The sequence below is a fragment of the Echinops telfairi genome, unplaced genomic scaffold, assembly GCF_000313985.2.
Source record: "Echinops telfairi isolate 266 unplaced genomic scaffold, ASM31398v2 ScPeMD7_7469;HRSCAF=8507_1, whole genome shotgun sequence".
In the NCBI taxonomy this organism is placed as follows: domain Eukaryota; kingdom Metazoa; phylum Chordata; class Mammalia; order Afrosoricida; family Tenrecidae; genus Echinops; species Echinops telfairi.
Window position 1 is genome coordinate 47,760,851 of NW_022111373.1, and position 15,358 is coordinate 47,776,208.

A 15,358-nucleotide genomic window follows, 5' to 3' on the forward strand; every position below is an offset into this window, starting at 1 on the left:
TACAGCCTCCAATAATAACAAAGATATTGTTTCCCTTTAAAAAACTATTTTTTTCTTGACCTAATGTCTAAAACTGTAGTAGAGGAAATGTCAATGAGCTAAATCATGCACTCTTAACTTGGGTGCTCCCAGCTGTTAAATTGTAATGTGGATTGCAGTTTTCATGTGTAAAGCGAAGATTGATCACATTTTTGTTGCTCACTTCCCCACCCTTGCATATTGTCCGATTTCACACTAAAATGTTTTTAATTAAAGGAAAGAAAGGGGAAAACTGTTCACATACCATATTTTATCCCTCAGCTACTACCCCGAAATCTTCAAAAGACTGAAATGGCTTGGTTAGCTTTGTTACCCTCTATCAATCCTTTTCTATGTGTGTTAAAGGAGTAGCAATATCTTTGATTCTCAGGTCCAATACTCCTTGAGAACAGATAATTGCTTATATCAGTTACACAGTAGGAGAAATTAACAAAAACAATATTTCATATATACTCTTTCCATCCAGTATCTGCTCTATCAACATGCAACATAAACAAAAATATTGGAATTATTATGATGAACCTTTTTTTATACTTTGTTTTGAGTATAAAACTGACTTTTACCCAGAATGTACGTAGAACTAAGTCTCAATGATGACATTCTATGCTGCAGAACAGCAGATGGCTACAACCCAAAAAGTACACCTGCAGAAGGAATAAAATAAAGAAGGAATAGTCACCGAGCTCTGTCTTCTTGTGGTTGCCAGCTGTGTGCATAGTAACATGCAAAACAAGTATAATCAACAATGCTGGTTTCCTTAAAGAGACCATGGGAAGTTGTTAGCACAGTGCCCAGAGACTCATCAAATACTCTATCATAAAGAATGCAAGCAGAAAACCATGTCTGGTCTTCAATTGCAGTACTGGCAGTGCTGGGGAATTAGACCAGGATTCTCTGCCATCTGTGGACTTGTTTAAACTACAAGTGCAGCCATTGACCTATAATGATTTAACATTCCTCTTGGGAGTACAGAAAGTACAGACACATAAGGGGAGCATTTGTACAGAAAAATAAAGGAACAGGCAATAAAATATGGAGCTTGCTACTTGAGCACTTTAAGGTCAAGTAGTATGACTCTAGGTGGCCTTATTAAATGGATGGATTCAAGGGGATAATGAACTTTTCCTTGCCTCATGGCTCTGTGCTGTAGACCATTAGGTTTCTTGTAGGTGTCTCAATTTTATATGATTATTTGTGGGTTATTGATCACATATACTTCACCTTAAATCCACTACCACTTTCCTTGGACAGTTATATGTATTGGAGTCCTGGTGGTATAGTGGTTAAGAGTTGGACTGTGATCCTCGTGGTCGGCAGTTTAAACCACCAGCAGCTCTAGGAGAAAGTCTGGGATTTCTACTCTTGGAAACAGTTACAGTCTTGGAAACCTCATAATGGGTCAGTATGTGTCAGCATTGATTCGATGACAGCAAGGTTGGCTTTGGTATATGTGTTGAGTTGTCATCCTTGTCATTAAAACTTACTTAGAACCAATTATCATCTAAAGTAATTTACCTTATTACAACCTCGCCAAGGATAATGTATGGATCTCTTATACCAGACGCTAATGAAGAGAAATTATCAACTAGTTAGAAAGTAAAAATAAATAAATGTCTTTAATTATGTAAACCTACTTCTTTTTAAAAAACAATTAGTTCTGTGGTTATCCTTGAAAAATATAGTGATACTGATAAAGTTTGTTAAATATACTAATGATTATTAGAATATGATTAAATGAATAAGATTTGTGGTAAGAAACCTGCACTTCAATAAATCTCTTAAAAGAAATTGCTCCATCGAAATTCAGTTGGTGTACCATGGGAAATTTAGAGGTTTCCAACTCTCTAATCCTTTCCTGAAGAAATTGTCACTGTTCGATTTACATCACATCAAAATAATGGTTTTAATATCCTCGAGGAACTAAAATTATATCCTTTTTACATGCTCTCTGAGTTTGGGGAACAAATGAAGTCTAAAGGGTTAAGATCATGTTGTAGAGTGGATGGGGTAAGATTCCCCAACAAAATTCTCATAGGACACACAGCAATAACGCACAGAAGTAGTGGATATATAATGATAATCATTGATACAAGGTGTTACAGGGAATGCAGAGTTGGAGGATGGGCGATAGGGAGGGAAAAGTGATTTGGGAAGTGCATATGAGGGTGCGAGTGTACGGGGAGCACAACTCATATTAAAGCTATTTAACCATTTGTAGGGGGTGGGATTGGAATACTGTAAGATAGATGTGGTGGTGAATGTACAATTCCCCTTGATATGATTGATATGATTTGAATGATTGAACTGCTCAATTGTGTGCCAATAAAACTGTTGGGGAAAATAAAAATAAGCATTGATCATATAATTCTCTAATCATACTTGTTCTTATTTGGACGTGTTAATATTATTATCTGTATTAATAATTTCCAAATACCTTGTAAATACTACTCTTGTCAATTTTACAGCTTCCATAATATCTTAAATTTAGATGCTTAATAAATGTTGGGTGAATTAAAAATCTTTCTCCTAGGTCAGCCCTTACTACCCTGGAAGGATGAGCATGTGCATTATCATGATAGGAATTCCTCAGCACAGTTTCCTTCTCTTTTTGTCACCATTGCGATTTTCTTAAAGCTTTCATACTAAGCCCCCATGATCATCCTTTGCCTTTTGAGAAAATCCATCGAGATTTCCCTTTGAGAATTCCAAAAATCAGTTGCCATAACCTTCTTAAGTGAACTTTCTTCCTCTGATTCAACTGGTCTAGCAGATTCCCTCCAATGCCATTATTTTGATTAGGCTGTGCTCCCTGGATTACATTGACAAATCCCAGACTCATCCTAATTATGATTCATTCCAGAGAATCATCCTCATTTGCTTTAACATGATTTAAAAGATTTAGGGAAAGGTTGGCTTTTGGAGCTACCTGATCTTCATACAACACTTTGAGCACCAATCAAACTGAAAACTTACTGCGTCCAAGAACCAAAACACCGAATTCATTGCCACTGAGGCAATTCTTACTCATAGTGACTATCTACGATGGAGTAGAACTGGTCCCTGTGGTTGTTCAAACTGTAAATTGTTAGGGGGTTAGAAAGCCTTCTCTTTCTTCTATAAAGTGGCTAGCGAGTGTGAATGCAGACCTTGCAGTTAGCGCCCAAGATATTCACTTAAAATGGAAAAAGCCAAGCGTTGTGTGATCCAAGGTACAGTAACTATAATATCAAGGATAATTCTATTGTCTTCTTCTACCAGTTCCTGGACATTAGTTGCAATTTCTTGAATTGTCTAAATTGACAGTCTTCCCTCTTTGGGCTCATATTTGAAGTCTTTGGCATCTTTTATAAAATACTTGATCCATACCAAACTCTTAATTTATGAGGGACAGTATACCCATATGCAGCTAGCAAAGCTTCAATAGTTTGGGAAGATGCCCCCTAAAGTTATTTTTTTTAAGTAGATATCAGTCTTTATCTCAATATTGTTTTATTTCTCATAACACATTCAAAAAATGTCTTCATATTTGAAAGCACTCTAGCAAGACTAACATAAGTACATTACTGACAGAACTTGTCTGTAGTTATCTACTGATCAAGTCATATTTACACACATTAACTTGGAATAAACCTGTTCATGTATGAACTTACTGACTTACCATGCTACTTTCTTAGTTAATCTTATATGCATGTGCTGATAAGGAAACTAAGGTACAGAGAAGAGATGTCCAATGTCACAAAGCTAGTTATTACAAGGGCTTATTTTAAAGCTATGCCTCAGATATTGGCCTTATGGTATGCTTTTATGAAGAAAATGAAGAAAAGCACTGTCTGGCACAGAGTGAAAATTCTTTATAAGTAGTCATTTATTTCATGTGATTAATATGTCCTTCAAAAGATCATGGTGTAGTAAGTCACACTGATATTTTACTAGTCTGTTTATATAATTTAAAATATCCAATATGAAAAATGTTTATGTCTTAATATTAGGTTTAATATTAGCTATACACAATTGAACTATTATTTTATCCCTTGTATAATATTTATTGCCTTTTAAAAAATCTGTAACATGTTCTTCCATAATAAATTTTATGGAAAATATAAATTTTACTGTATGAAGAATGTTTTACCTTTGAACACAGTAGAAAAACTGTTCACCTTATGTTTCCAGATTCATAAAAAGATGTTGCAAAGAATTTCTATTTTATAAAAAAGGGAACTATCCTTAGTGGTTGTGTTCGACCAGGTTGACAAGAGAAACAAATCCAGAGACACTCATATATGTGTGAGAGAGCTTTATAACAAAGAGCATTTGTAAATTGAGAAAATATCCCAGCCCAGTCCAGATCAAATCCTTAAGTCCAACATCAGCCCATATGTCCAATACTAGTCCAAAAATTCCTCTTCAAACTCACACAGCACATGCAATGGTGCTGAATGCAGGAAGATCATAGGCCAGTGAGTACAAAGTCTTGTGGACCCAGTGACGGTGGAAGCATCTCAGTGCTGGTACAGGTCTCCACATGGCTCCTTCCAATAACTCAGTGTGTCTCCTCAACAAGACCATGAAGTAGAGAGAGAGAGAGGAAGTTCCCAGAATCCTCGTGAGAAGGCCATGCCCACAGAAGACATCATCCAGCTGCAAACTGATTGACAGATAAGACTCCACCCCTGTACTTATCCACTTGACATGAAATTATGTAAGTACCACAGTGATTTTTCCTTGAATTTTTTTCCTGAACATTTAACATCTCTCAAATGATCAACATAATGGCTTATAAGCTTTATATTTGGCAATGATTGAGGCACAAATCAGAATATTAATATCCACTGTTTATCACCATGTTATTTCACATAGAAGAGACCACAATAGTATCACGCTTGAAGAAGTATTTGGCAATAAAGCACTATCTGTCCATTGTATACAAATAATTCTGTTGTTATTGTTGCTAAGTGCCATCAAGTCAGCTCTGACCCATATAGACCCTACATACAACACAATGAAACGCTGCACCATCTGGTGCCTCCTCACAATTGTTCCTATTCCTTGGCAAGTTGATGCAGCCACTGTGTCAATTCCTCTCATCCAGGGCCTTCCTCTATTTAGCTGCCCCTCCACTTCACCAAACATGGTGTCCGGCTCCAGGGACTGATATCTCCTGACAATATGCCCAAAGTATGTAAGACACAGCCTTGCCATCTTGGCCTCTAAGGAGCACTTTGTACTTTTTCCAAAGCTGATTGGTTTGTCCTTTTAGCAGTCCTTGGGACTGTCAATATTCTTTATCAGCACCATAATTCAAATGAATCTATTCTTCTTTTGTCTTCTTTACACAATGTCCAGCTTTCACATGCAATGAAGCAATGGAAACTACCGTGGCTTGGGTAAGATGCATCTTAGCCCTCAAAGTAACCTTCCTGCTTTCAGCATGCTAACGAGGTCTTGGGCAACAGATTTGCCCATTGCAATGCATTGTTTCACCTCTTGTCTGTTGCTACAATCAATGAACATTGATTGTAGAACCAAGCAAGACATTATTCTTGACAACTTTAATCTTTTCTCCATTTATATTTATGTTACCTATAGATCTAGCTGTAACTATTTTGGTCTTCTTTACATTGAGTTATAATCCACACTGAAGGCTGCAATACTTGATCTTCATCAGCAAGTTACTCAAGTCCTCCTCTCGTTCAGCAAGCAAGGTTGTTTCACCTGTATATCATGGATTGTTAAACCTTCCTAAATCACGTTCTTCTTTATATAATGCGGCTTCTCTGATTATTTGCTCAGCTGCTCAGCATACAATTGAATAAGTATGGTGAGAGGGTGCAACCCTTATGCACACTTTCTTGGCTTTAAACCATGCAGTTTTCTCTTATTATGTTCACACAACCACCTCTTCATCCACGTAAAGGATCCACATGAGCTGCTCTGGGATTCCCTTCTTCTGAAGGCTATCCATAGTTTGTTATGGTCCACACAGTCAAATGCCTTAGGACAGTCAATGAAACACAAGTAAGTGTCTTGCTGGTACTCTCTGATTTCAGCCAAGATCTATCTGACATCTGCAAGGACATCCTTTGTTCCATGTCCTCTTCTAAAACCAGCTTTAACTCTCGGCCAGTTCCCTATCAATGGACTGCTGCATCCATTGTAGAGTGATCATCAGCAAAATTCTATTTACATGTGATATTAATTTCCCTGTTTCCCCAAAAATAAGACAGTGTCTTATATTAATTTTTGCTCCCAAAGATGCGCTAGATCTTATTTTCAGGGAATGTCTTATTTTTCCATGAAGAAGAATATGGTACATATTTTTTGTTTATTGTTTTATTAAAAGAGACCTTCGACTTCCTATCTGCTCTGGCTGCACTGCAGCCAACAGTGAGCTGCACAGCGGTGCCCACCACTACGGTCCAGAGTCTATAATTATGGTAGCTTCGGAGGCCCTTATTTTCAGGGAGGTCTTATTTTCGGGGGGTGCCTTAAATTTCAGCAAGAGGCAAAACTGTAAGTGGTCTTATTTTGGGGGGATATCTTACATTCGGGGAAGCAGGGTATATTTTTCTATAATTTGAATATTCTATTGGGTCATCTTTCTTTGTAATGGGTACAAATATGCATCCCTTCCAGTAAGTTGGCCAAGTAGCTGTTTTTCAAATTTCCTGGCATAGACCAGTAATTGCTTCCAGTGTTTCCTCAGCTTGTTGAAACATTTCAATTGGTATTCCACCAATTCCTGGAACCTTGGTTTTGGCTAATGTTTCCAGTGCTTTCAGTGTTTTCCGTTAGAAATTATTCCCTCATTAGTATTGGTCCTTGCTTATATGCTATCACTTAAAATGTGTTAATGCTCACTAATTCTTTTTAGGCACAGTTACTCTATGGATTCTTTCCAACTTTTTTAATGTCTCCTGCATTTTTTCATATTTTTCTCATAGAATTTCCCAGTATTTTATATTTTCCCATAGACTCTTTCAGTATTACAATGCAAGACTTCCATTTTTTTTTGGAATTCTTTCAGTTTTAAGATCAGTTTAAAGTCTTTTCACTTGTCATAATAATATTTTATTTTGTCTTGAGCTGCCCTTTGAAATTTTCTGTTCAACTCTTTGACAACATCATTTCTTCCAATTTCCTTAGCTGATCTTCCATTAAGAACATATTTCAGAGTCTCTTTTCATATCCACCTTGATATTTTCTTTCTTTCCTTTCTTTTTATGATTTTTGGCTTTCTCCATGTATGATGTTTTAGATATATTGATTATACGTGTTCATATAATCAATATGTTCCAACAGCTCTTCAGGCTTTCCATCATTAATGTTCAGTGTGTCGAATTAGTTCTTGAAATATTCTCAAAATTTAGGTGGTATATACTCAAGTTCTGATTTTGGCTCTCATGGACTTGGTTTTTCTTCAGCTTCAGCCTGAACTTACATATGGTCAATTGTTGGTCTGTTCCATAGACAGCCCCTCAGTGCAGAAGGCACTTGAAATATGACTGAGGAAGATATACTTCCATCTCTGCAGGGGGGTGGGAGGGGAATGAAACCCTGATGCTGAACAGCCAATGTTGGCATGTTATGGTATGAAATAATCCATAGGTCTTCTTTTTGTGATTCTAAAGTGAGTTTGAAAAGGGAGCATCACTGTTTTTATACCCAAGATATGTTTAGGCATGAATTTCTGACTTTATTTTCTCGACAGATTTTATTAGTGTGTCCAACCAACTGAAAATCTCTAGCCATTTGGGAAATGTTGTTCTGAGTATTTTCTATTTGTAGGCTTTGTTTTTTGTAGTTAGTGGGATTGTTTTTTAGGTGTACTATACCAAGATTCATTTTAGTCTCCTGGCAACCATTCTCTTCATTTTTCTTAAAAGGGAATGAAGCTACAGAAATGTTGTGATTTTAAAAAGGTACTATATTGCTGATCTTTTACCTATGACATTTGAAACCAAATATGTCTCAAAACTAAACATATACAGTTTTCATTTCAGATAGTGTATAAAGATCATTTTTATACAAACAGAAAACATTAATTCCTTTGGGATAAAAACACACACACACACAATTAGCTGCCACATGCCTTAATCAGAGTCAGCTGAGAATTTTCATAAATGTGATACTGTCATAGCTTGTGGCATTGGCTTGAAATAAAATAGGTTCCTACATTACATTACAACACTTGCATCGACTAACCAACATTTGATGCCAATACACAGGAAAAAAGCTCACAGGCATAAAAAATATTTGTTTTAACGAATATGTCCAACAAGGCACAAAGTACACTCTAGAGAGTGTCTTATTATCTAAAGTCAAGATTTAAATAGAGAAAAAATACATAAATTATATTTTCCCCCTGAGAGACAAAATGAAAATTGAGTAGGAAAATTGTAATTTGGGAAGAAATCTAATAAATTGTAATATGGTTAAAAAATATTTAAATAAAAATGGAGTAGATCAATAAAAGTATCCCTGATTTTCCCAACAACTATGTAATTTTCAAATATTTTAGATAAGGAAACTGAGGTATCACAGTCAGTATGGGAAATAGCCAGAATTTAAATCGTAATCCTTCAAATGTCATTAGGCCTCATTCATTCCTATGAGTTTCATACCCCAGTGAAGGTGTCTGAGGCCTAAAGGAATTCTTAAAAGTGACTATTGGATCATTTATAATGCAAGGAAACCACAGTTTCAAATGTCCCATTGTGAACTTATATCTTACAATACAAGTAAGAAGTCAGTGAATACTATCATAAAATGCTGTCAAATCATACTACAATGCAATTCTACAATGGGGACTTTAAGTTACCCAGGGTGTGTTTAAAGACAAACCAATAAGAAAAATCAATGTTAATTCTTGGCTGCTATAAAGTATTCTTGGAGTGTTTTGTGATTTGGGTGGAGTGGGAATATATTTTAACATTAGGAAAAATATACACAGGTTTGAATATATGGAATTTGAGGTTTTCTCTATGGAATCTGAAAATTGTTTATAGATCTAAATTTTACCACTTCAATATATGTGTGAAAAAAATTTTCTTTTAGAAGAATTATTATAAAACTTGTCCCAGGAGATTCAAAATGTCTCCACTTTTCCAAAATGCTATACCATTCCATTATCCCTGATATCAACCCCCACTCCTCAACATTCCCTCATTCCTCAAGGTTCTGTAATTTCCTGCAATAACTCACATAATTCATTGTTAAGGAACTGGTTCAAATAATTGTGCAGGCTGGCAAGTTCAGAATTCAAAGTTCAGATGTCCATCTAGAGTACCCTAGAAAATAGGAGCAATTTTGAGGATCATGTAGGACCAAGTAGTGTTTCTTTCTGTTGTACACTGGGTCACTTTGACTTCAAACAACAATAATTAATGACTACGCACTAAGTTCTTTGAATCCTCCAAAAGAATCTTCAAACCTGAAGATGATCTTGGTAAACCTAAAAGTCCTGCCAATTATGCTACATAATCCTAGTTCATTTACTTTCCTAGGTAATTATCATATATTTTCAACTCACTTCTTAAATAACTAAGAGTTTGTTCCCTGTTCTTCAAAACTCTAGTTCAAAGAATCTACTTTCTAATTTTTGGAGAAAATTAAACAATCGATAAACAGAGAACTTCAATATAAACTCAAGACCACATCCACCCACCTGCCAGAACCTCTATCTCTAAGTCTTTATCTCCCTTCATGTAAGTATAGGTCAACTATCTAAAGACAATCACTGAAATTCTCACGCACTATTCCTCTACTCAAACACACTGCTGCAATGATTTGTCCATTATACTCTGCACCACTTTCTCTCTTTCATTTGAATCTTGCACATCAACATATCGTTCTTGTTTACAGGGGCAAGAGAGTTGATTCTGACCTATAGCAACCCTATGAATGGCGGAATAAAACATTGCACAGTCCTGCGCTATCCTTACAATTTTTCCTATGCTTAACCCATTGTTGCAGTCGCTGTGTCAATCAATCTCATTGAGAGCCTTTCTCTTTTCCGCTGCCCCTACACTTGACCAAGGATGATGTCCTTCTCCAGGACCTGGCCTCTCCTGACAATGTATCTAAAGAATGTAGCAAGAAGTCCTGCTTGCCCTGCTTGCCTCCAAGGAGCACTCTGGCAGTACTTCCTCCAATTCAGATTTGTTTGTCCTTTTTGCTGTCACGGCACTTTCAGTATTCTTCTCCAGCACCACAATTCATGTGAATTAATTCTTCTACAGTCTTTCTTATTCAATTTCCTACTTCCACATGCATTTGAGCCAATGGAAAATGCCATGGCTTGGGTCAGGCCCAGCTTAGTCCTCAAAGCAACATCCTTGCTTTTCAATACCTAAGCAACTCGTCTTTTTAACTCTTGATTGCTGCTTCCATGAGCATTGATTATAGATCTAAGCAAGACAAAATTATTGACTTAAACCTCATCTCCATTTATTATGATATTAACTAATGGTTCAGGGGGTGAGGATTTTAGTCTTCTTTACATTGAGTTATAACCCATACTTAAGCCTGCAGTCTTTGATCTTCATCAGCAAGTGCTTCAAGTCCTCCTCCCATTTAGTAAACAAGGGAGTATCATCTGCATATCACAGGTTGCTAATAAGCCTTCTTCCAATCCTGACGCCACATTCTTCATATAAACCAGGTTCTCTGATTATTTATTAAGCGTACAGATTGAACAAGCCTGGTAAAAGGATACAGCCGTAATAATGATCTTACTTGATTTTAAACCATGGAGTGTCCCCTTGTTCTGATCCCACAACTACCTCCTGACCATGGACAATTTCCTCATGAGCACAATAAAGTATTCTGAAATTCCCATTCTTCTCAGGGTTATCTATCGTTTACTGTGGTGCACTCAGTTTAATGCCTTGCAAAGTCAATAAAATATCTTTCTGGGATTATCTGTTTTTTAGCCAAGATCCATCTGACATCAGCAATGATATACCTGGCTCCATGTCCTCTTCTGAATCTGGCCTGAACTTTTGGCAGCTCCCTACCAATGTACTACTGCAACTGTCATGAGTTGATCTTCAGCAAAATTTTACTTGCATGTAATATTAATGACATTGTTCTATACTTTGATCATTCTGTTTGTTCACCTTTCTCTGGCATGGGCACAAATATGGATCGCTTCCAGGCACTTGACCAAGTAGCTGTCTTCCAAGTTTCCTAGCATAGATGAGTGAGAGCTTCCAGTACTTCATTAGCTTATTGAAACATTTCAATTGCACTTCATCGATTCCTGGAGCCTTGATTTAGGCTAATGCAGTCAGTTTAGTTTGAACTTCTCCCTTCCGTATCATTGGCTCTTATTCATATGCTACTTCCTTAAATTGTGCATTATTGACCAGTTATTTTTGGTACAGTATCTGCGTATTCTTTTCATTTTCTATTAATGCTTCTTGCTTTATTTGCTATTTTACCCGTAGAACCTTTCAATATTGCAACTCGAGGCTTGAATTTTTTTCTTGAGTTCTTTAAGCGGAGGCTGTTCTTCCCTTTTGGTTTTTAATTCTTGGTCTTTGTATATTTCACTGTAATATTTGGCTGTCTTTTGGAGCTGCCTTTCGAATTTTCTATCCAACTCTTTTTGACTTCATCCTTTCTTCCATTTGCTTTAGCTACTCTACATTAATAGCAACTTTCAGAGTCTCTTCAGATCCAGTTGAATTTTTTCTTTCTTTCCTGTCCTTTTAATGACCTTTGAATGACTATGAATGACTATGATCTTTATTTCCTCCCACACCTCATCAGTCCTGTCATTAATATTCAAGGCATCAAATCTGTTCTTGGGTAGACTCAAGGTTGCGTTTTGGCTCTCATGTACTTGTTTAAATTTTCTTCAATTTTATCATGAACTTACATATGAGTGATTAATGATCTATTCCACAGTTAGCCCCTGGCCTAGTTTTAGCCTCTGATATTGAGCTTCTCCATCATGTCTTCCTACAGACATAGTCAATTTGATTTCTGTGTATTCCATCGGTAATTCCATCTGGGTAGTAGCCTTTTGTCTTGTTGGAAAAAGGTATTTGCTATGAACAAGTGGTTAGTTGGTTTTTCAAAATTCTATCATGCTATCTCCAGCTTTATTTCTTTAAGCAAGACCATAATTTCCAACTAGCGTTCCTTTTTTTCCCAACTTTTCTGTTCTTTTTCCAAAAATTATCAATGCTTCATGATTGTGTGTTTCATCAATTTCTGAATTAAGTCATTGGTAGAATTCCCATGTTTTATTTTCTTTATCATTAGTTTTTGTAGTTCGTGCATACATTTGAATAATAGTTTAATTGACTGGGGTTTTTCCACATACAAATATGAAGATATTTCGTCATCTTTAAAAAATCACAAATCTAGTTCTACCAGTTGCTAATTTCCTGTTTCTTTGCTCCTTTGCCTAGCAAAATATCTTGAAAAAATATATGCATTGTTATTTTTTATTACTCTTCTCTCTGCAATCCAGATTTAATCTATACCACTAAAGTGAATTTCCCCCCAAAATCACTAATTAATTACTCATTGCTGAATTCGATGATTGATTCTTAGTCCTAAATATCTTCTTAAATATTCCATCTTCATTTGGGTTCTAGAATAAGATAGTCTCTTTCTACCCTGATAAGTATTTCTCGGCCTTCGTAGCTCCTGGCGAGGCCTGCGGGAGCCCAGCGAAGCTGTGCCTCTGGACCCTGGCGTGCCTTCGCTGGTGGCCAATGGCTTCCTGGCTCTGGACTTGGTGGCTAACCCGCTCTGGGTGACCCCGGGGGAGCGGGAGCCCACCGTGGCGCCGGACTTCTTGCCGTTCTTGCAGCTGCGCTCGCTCAGCGCGCTGGCCAAAGCCAGGGAGGCAGTGCTGCTGTTGCGGGAGGGTCTGCTGCGCTGGGTGCGCTGCCTGCAGCTTGGGGTCCCAGGCTCCTGCCCCGCCGCCGCTGCTGTGGCACCTAGGCTAGCCTCGGGGGTCGCCGCGACTGCGTGCTGCTGCAGGAGGACTTTCTGGCGCACGGGGGCCGGCCGCAAGTCCACCTGCAGCGCATCCAACTCTCCAACCCCACGGAGCGCGTGGCCGAGCTGCAGACTGTGGGGCCCACTGCCGGCCCGGCCCCCAGGGCCTTCACCAGCACCTGGAGAAGGTCGGAGACCACCAGTTCCTTCTCTACTCGGGCCGGTACCCGCCGTTGGCCTCGGGACTAGTGCACCTGGTGGTGGTGGCCGCCAAAAAAGCTAGTGAACCGGCTCCAGGTGGCACCCAACTGGATGAGACAGTGCTGTGGGTGGTACATGTCTCCGGGCCCATTAACGCCCAGGCCCTCAAGAGCAAAGCCGCCAAAGAGCTGAAGACGCTCCAGGACCTGGCCCGGAAGGAGATGCTGGAGCTCTTGGGGATGCCGGCCAATGAGCTGCTGCAGGACCACCGCCGCCTCTGGGCCCAGCTCTTCAGCCCAGAAGTGGAAATGAAGAAGATCACGGATACCCACACGCCGTCCACCCTGACCGTGAACCTGACGCTGTCCTATATGCTCTCCTGCGCCCTGGCCCCGCTGCTCAGCCCCAGCCTGAGCCACAGGGAGCGGGAGCAGCAGGAGTCCACGCTCAACTAGGAAGACCACTGCTTCAGTGGCCACGCCACCATGCACGCCGAGAACCTCTGGCCCGGGCAGCTGGCCAGTGTCCCACAGATTCTGCAGCTGTCCGACCTGTGGAGGCTGACCCTGCAGAAGCCGGGCTGCAAGGGCCTCGTGAGGGTAGGTGCTCCGGGCATCATGCAGGACATGGTGCTCAGCTTCGGCCTGTCCTTCCTCTTCTGGTTCAGCGTCGCCTCCCTCATCACCCTCTTCCATCTCTTCCTCTTCAAGCACATCTACAACGAGTACTGCGGGCCCAGCGCCAAGCCCTTCTTCCGAAGCAAGGTAGGGACTGCCCGAACCACCCTCGGGCCGCAGACCTGAGTCAAGAGCAAGATGGAGTGTCTGTGCGCCTGCGCACAGCCCAGTCAGAAGATCCCAGTGTCTGAGGGACAGAGGGACCGAGAGACGCCCGCCGCTCGCACAGCACCTCACGGAGACCTGCAGGAGAAGGGTAACTGCCTTCTCTAACATAAACATGCACCCCTTCTCACCTCTCAAATTGAATTTCCAATCTTGACAGAGAAGAAACTGATTTCTTAGAAGAGTGATATGAAATGTCAAAAGACCTACGTTCAAAAGCTAAATAGGGAACATGCGCAGCGTACCTCAAGGTAAAATGACAGAAAATTGTCATGCTTTGAATTTCAACATTGAAGAACTCTAAAAAGTAAAATATTGAATGAAGTAGGAAACATCCAAAGAAGATGGAAGTCCCTGCCATATAACATTGTTTTAAGACATTCCTGGCATTTCATTTTTGACAGCTTCCAATTTTACTAGATTCATACTTCTCACATTCCAAGTTACGATCATCAGCAGATTTTTTCAGTTATTTTCCCTTACCCTGAGCCATGCCCCATCAGTACATGAAGAACCCGAAGACTCTACTTCCCACAGGCTTTACTCAACTCACTTTAACCTGGTCAGCTCTACTCAGAAAAATCAGCTCCTCCTCACTCACAATTTGGGCACCTTCAGAACTGAAGGGCCCATCCCCAAGCACGACCTCCTATTATGTTCTGCTTCCATTCTTCAGACTTCAGTATCTGACCATGTTTCAAAGCTATGCATAAGGTTTTCAGTGCCTCGTTCTTTCCTAGTGGGGAGCCAATTCCTTCCTCATTGTCAATTCTTAGTCTGGAAGCTCTGCTGAAACTTCCAGAATCACAGCAACACACAAGCCACCACAGTATGACAAACTCATTTACTAAGTGCTTCTATGTGAGCTTCTAAAGTAAACTACAAAGAAACTTTTTGAAAATAATTAAACAAGACATTTTGGCTTTGGATGCAAATTTCTTATCTCCAAAATGTAACAATTACTGTGTTACTTCTCTTATTCCCTTAAATAACTACAAAGTGAAAATAAACTGCCTTGCTTGCATGAACTAATAGTAGGTAACAAATGCCAAAAGAAAACCCTCCAGTGTTCATAATCATTTGCTAAATGACATGCTGAACTTATCCTTTTCTTACAAATTCAACCTACTGAATTATTTGAATCTGACTTAATTGATTGAAAAACAAGCAAAGCAAGGTCTAGGGGCATATTTGACCTTTTCCTTCAGGGGAAAAACAAAAGGCAAAAACAGGCCAATAAGGCTCAGGTAAGCAACTGTCACACTCTTCGAGGAAAAAAGGAAGGGGCCTGAAGGTCAAAAGGCAAGAGATCCGTACAA

The 15,358-nt window shown here is 39.1% G+C and overlaps 2 pseudogenes; both read left to right on the forward strand.

Annotated features, from left to right (window-relative positions):
• Positions 1-3,762: 3,762 nt before the first annotated feature.
• LOC101647322 lies at positions 3,763-14,000 on the forward strand (annotated as a pseudogene).
• A 228-nt stretch (positions 14,001-14,228) lies between these two features.
• Positions 14,229-15,358, forward strand: part of LOC101647634 — an 11,301-nt pseudogene continuing 10,171 nt past the window's right edge.